The sequence below is a fragment of the Engystomops pustulosus genome, chromosome 3 (genome assembly GCF_040894005.1).
Source record: "Engystomops pustulosus chromosome 3, aEngPut4.maternal, whole genome shotgun sequence".
Lineage (NCBI taxonomy): Eukaryota > Metazoa > Chordata > Amphibia > Anura > Leptodactylidae > Engystomops > Engystomops pustulosus.
The window spans coordinates 17072533-17078231 of NC_092413.1; the positions used below are offsets into that span (position 1 = coordinate 17072533).

At 37.0% G+C, this 5699-nt stretch overlaps 1 long non-coding RNA gene across 1 annotated transcript; it reads left to right on the forward strand.

The window, feature by feature from the left end:
- The first annotated feature begins 2041 nt into the window (after positions 1-2041).
- On the forward strand, positions 2042-5315 carry LOC140120411 (uncharacterized). The gene is made up of 3 exons (XR_011853771.1): positions 2042-2074; positions 3869-4002; positions 4751-5315. It is a non-coding gene; the product is annotated as an uncharacterized lncRNA (long non-coding RNA).
- Positions 5316-5699: the final 384 nt, after the last annotated feature.

Here is a 5699-nt window from a genome sequence, read left to right on the forward strand (position 1 = left end):
TGCTGTTCTGTTAACTGAGCATTTAACAACGGAGAGACGGTGAGGTCATAGGAAATCAAGAGACGGGGGGGGGGGGGGCCTCAAAGGGCATGGAAGCCCCCCCCCCCCCATCCCGAAGCCGCGTGTTTATAATAATGATAATGTAGACGTATGGAATTCATAGCTGATGAGATGATACATTGTGTGATTATGCATCTTCTTAAAGGGACACTGCAAAAAAAATATTATTAATAATATTAATATTATTAAAAATTATTATTATTAATATTATTATTAATATTATAAAAAAAATAATTACAATAATAATATTAATAATATTTAAAAAAAAAATAACTAAAATAATGATGATAATAATAATAACTAAAACAATCATAACGATAATAATAGAAAAAAATACTACTACTACTACTCATAGTAACATAAAAATAGCCGCAATACTTATAAAATGAATTATGATAACAATAATGAATAAAAAATAAAGAACAATAGAGGCAGTCCCCGGGTTACATACAAGATAGGGTCCGGAGGTTTGTTCTTAAGTTGAGTTTGTATGCAAGTCAAAACTGTATATATTATAATTGAAGTTCTAGACAAATTTTTTTCTTTTGTCCCAGTGACAATTGGAGTTTCAAAATTTTTTGCTGTAATGGGACCAAGGATTATCAATAAAGCTTCATTACAGACACCTTACAGCTGATCATTGCAGCCTGAGAGTATAGTAACATCCAGAGAGGTCACCAGAGGTCACAGGGGGTCCGTCTGTAACTATGGGTTGTCTGTAAGTCGGGTGTCCTTAAGTAGGGGACCACCTGTAATACTACAAGTAGTAATTTAAAAATAACAATAAAACTTACTTTTAACCAAAATAATAAAAACAACAATTATAATAGAAACAAAAACTATACTACTACAACAACATATAGAAATAGTAAGGTATGGATATTTATACCCATCACTAAGGCATGTTAGTGATCAGGAAAGAGTGGGGATGGGAAGGGGGGGGGGGATTTAGCAGAATTTGGACAAGATATATATACATTGGGGCAGATTTACTTACCCGGTCCATTCGCGATCCAGCGGCGCGTTCTCTGCTCTGGATTCGGGTCCGGACAGGATTTATGAAGGTAGTTCTTCCGCCGTCCACCTGGTGGCGCTGCTGCGCTGAAAGTCATCTCATCGCGCCGGAATGCACCACCTCGGACCAGGTGAAGGTAAGCGCTCCCCAAGCGACACTTTTTCGGTTTTTAAATGCGGCGGTTTTTCCGAATACGTCGGGTTTTCGTTCGGCCACGCCCCCCGATTCCCGTCGCGCGCATGCCAGCACCGATGCGCCACAATCCAATCGCATGCGCCACAATCCCGGGGCAATTCAGGTACAATCGGCGCAAATTGGAAATATTCGGGTAACACGTCGGGAAAACGTGAATCGGGCCCTTAGTAAATGACCCCCATTGTATGTTATAATTAAAAAAAAAAACAAGATAAATAAAAATAACAATATTACTTATAAAAATAATAAAAGTTAATAAAGTGAATGATAACAGAAACAAAAACAGCACTACTAATGCTACTACAACTAATGGTAAGATAAAAATAACACTACTAAAGAAATATGATAATAAAAAAAATAGAATTATAATAATAGAGCAAAACAATCCTACTACTATTACTAATAATATAAAAATAATACTAATATTGAAATAAATCATGTAAAATAATATAAAACTGATCATAAAAAGCATGGTGATAATAGAAACAAAAGCAATACAACTACTAATAGAAATACTGTATAAAAATAAAATTAATACTTATAAAAATAATAATGATAATAATAAAAACAAGATTAAATAAGTAATAAAGGCAATAACACTAGTAAAAATAGTAATAAAAAAAGTAATAGGAAATCACGACGAAATACTGAAAATAATAATTTGAGTATTTTAGTAATAGTAACAATAAAAATGAATTCATAAAAATCATTTACAAGTTGTTCGTGTTTGTTTTAGAACTTTTTCATTATGAAGTATTGCTATTATATGTTGCAGAAATTGGAACATATGTGTAATTGTCGCAGGTAAGCCTGATTTTTATTACCACCATAGAGCATAGAATTCATATAAATGCCTCTGGTTGAACTTTGCCCCCAGCTGTAGGGCAAATTAGAGCCAAATACCACAGTAGCAATTGGTCTTATCTGAATAGACTTTCCCTCACAATTCCATAGTGCATCACTTTTCCTATAGTAGATTATCCATTGGCAGCCGTGGCCCTGTGGCTGGGAGGCGCAGTGTGATGACATCATTGAGCCGTCCCACTTCAGAGCTGCTTAATGCAGTGGGAATAGAAAGAAGGAGAGGTTCTGAGGGGGGCAGGAAAGGTCAGTATCATTTTTTAAAATTATTTTAGAGATGGGCACATTGGCTTTTATAAATAGGTGATACACATTAAGAGGAGGGTTACAGAAAGGGATGTATTAAAAGTGCCTAAGGGCCTAAGTGAGATAGGTAAAGTCGAGCATAATTTGGGGGCCACAATGGGGGCATTATACAGTATGGGGACCACAAAGAAGTGTATTAAGCTATGGAGGGGCCAGGACAACAGGGGTGGGGTTATAATATTTGGTTAAGGGGGCATTATACCGTATAGGGTATCACAAAGGGGGGGGGGGGGGGTTGGAGTAGGATATTGTGGAAAGGCTTAAGACATAAGATTTTTTCCTTGTTTGCCCCAGTTTGCATGACACAAAAGTTGGGAGGAATTGAATTCAATGATACATTTGCACTTATAATAACAGAAATATTGTTCTGTGACTTTCATAATTTTTGAAGAAGAGGCCAAGGAATGGCCAGGACGATCCTGTGTAAGGGAATCAGTAATCAGTATCAGTTGTATTAAACTTGCAACACTTCCTTGTAGAATATAAAAAAAGTATAAGTAAAATACAGTATATAAATGTTTTTTTCATTATGTAATTGCGCATTGATAGATATTTAGAGTATAATATGTGAATATCTAGATAAAGCATAAGCTAGATAAAGTCTAATCATTCTATGGTGAAAAAGTTCATAAAACTTTTTTAAAAACTTTGTGTATTATTAAAAGAATTATCTTACGAATCTTAGGTTAGTATCAGCTAGGCTGAGAAAAATGGATTTAAATTCCAATATTGTAACTACTCTGAGCGCACTGGGGACATGTTCTCACCCTGTTATGCCCTTAGTTCTCCGCTTGAAACTACCCCACAGCTCTTCCTCTCTACTCTGAGTAAAAGCTGTAAAAGGGTTAGGGTTAGGCTCAGGGCAAATGAGAGAGGCTGTAGAGGAGTTCAATACAGAGAAATAAGAGCACAGCAATGTGAGGACAGCTCTCCAGTAATCCTGGAATAGAAAACGATATTTCACAGTCCTGCTGCTACTAAAAACACACACAAAGGTATGATCACATATCTCTCCAGGGACAAGACCTAAGACTGGCTTCGGGATCAGAATGTCATAATTTCATGAACTTTCAGGAATTAGTGATAATACAAAGTTACAAGTAAAGATTGGTGTTTTTTTCATATAGGGAATACTATTATTTATTTATTTACTAGTTATTACTATATTAGAAAGTTTGACAAACTTTTTTCTTATTGGATGATTAAACTTTAATTTGATATGACCTTCACCTTAAAAAAATGTATATATTATTTTTCCATCTTGTTGATATAGACGAATGTGTTATTTATCTGTGTATTTTTGGAAGTTTATCGGTTTCTTATTGCCCCCCCCCCCTCTTTGGGCTTAATATTTGGGAACTTTATGGAGGTCAGAGTTGTGTGTATTGTTTTCTTTGAGTTGTTCTGAAATAAAATCAGGGAATTGTAAAGTTCTGCAGGATGTTTGCTGCTGTACAGTGTCCAGGGGCTTCCTGGCTCGGAGTGTTGACCCGTGTCTCTAGTTCCTTTGTCTGATGTACCAGCAGGATATGCAGTTCTGTACCTTCATCTCCCGGAAGACCAAGGTGGGTGCAGATAGAAACTCATTTTCACTTTTCCTGTGGACTCAGGTGTTGTATATTGTTGAGGGTTCACGTGCAATTGCCTAAATCTAGAGTCAAAAACTGAAGATCATAGAGGTCGTGGTCTAGGGCAGACAATAAACAGGATGACCAATATATAGAAGAATCACTTAGCAGAAGAAGTCTGGGTTCTACATTCTTTTCCAAAAAATTCTTACTTCCGCTAATTTTTGGATTTAGAATAATAATGATAATGGAATGCCACGAAAAACCAGAATTATGTATAGAACTTTAGAATCTTTCCATATATATTTTGCATGTTTTCCAATAATTTTAAATTTCAGTGAAAAATTCAATTTTTATTGATATTCAAATGACTTATCATTAGGGCAGGTTCCTATTTTTATGCTACTTATATTGTCAAATCCCCACCCTGTTGCCCAATTATTGACATCACCTATAGAAATAAGAAGCAAATGAAGGAAGTACTTATAACTCCGCCTCTGATGCACCAAGAACCTAACAAATTTTCTCTTCAATTATAGATTTTGGACTGTTAGATGTGTAAAGCAACCTCCCTATTTTAGAGCTGGTAGACCCCCTTTAACTGTGGGGTTCAAACATTTGTTTATAAAATTATTATCTGTCCACTATATCAATCCAGCTACTTAAAGAGCCTTGTTCACAAGATACCATGTGTATGGAAAGTTTTTAGACCCCTTTAAAGTTTTCACTCTTTGTTTAATTGCAGGCAATTGGTCAGATCACAAAAGCTCCCTTTTTGCTCATTAGTGTGCACTCTGCCCCATCTGTGACACTTATATTTCCTTTACATGCTGTCCATTTCCTTCTGATCCTCCTTGATCTGGTTCTACTCTTTCATTGAAGTCCAGCTGTGTTTATTTAAACATATTGGACTTGATTAGGGAAGGCACACACCTGTCTATATAAGAAATCACAGGTCACAGTGCACGTCAGAGCACATGAGAAGCATGAGGTCTAAAGAACTACTCAAGGAGATCAGAGACACATCTGGCTAAGGTTACAAACAAATTTCTACAGCACTCAAGGTTCTGAAGAGCACAGTGGTCTCCATAATCCTTAAATGGAAGGAAGTTTGGGATGACCAACTCTTCCTCAACCTGTCCGTCCATACAAACTAAGCAATTGTGGGAGAAGAACCTTGGTGAGAGAGGTAAGGGAGAACCCCAAGATGTGGCTGAGCTCTAAAAATGCAGTAGGGAAATGGGAGATGTAACCCTCAACAAGTCAGGGCTTTATAGCAGAGTCTGCTAATGGAAACCTTTCCTGTGTAAGACAAATGAATGCGGTGGAGAAAACCAGGCACAGTTCATCACTTGCCAAACACAGTGAAACCTGGTGGTGGCAGCTTTATGCTATGGGGGTGTTTTTCAGCTGCAGGGACAGGACAAATGGTTGCAATTGAAGGAATGTGGCCAAGTATAAAGATATCCTGGATGAAAACCTCAGACTGGGCCGACGGTTCATCTTCCAACATGACAATGACCCTAAAAAAATAACACAGCAGAGGCTTCAGAACATCTCTGTGACCATTCTTGAGCCCTAACCTAAACCCAATTAAGCATTTCTAGTGAGACCTGAAAATGGCGTCCACCAATGTTTATCATCCAACCTGAGGGAACTGAAGAGGATCTTCAAGGAAGAATGGCAGAGAATCC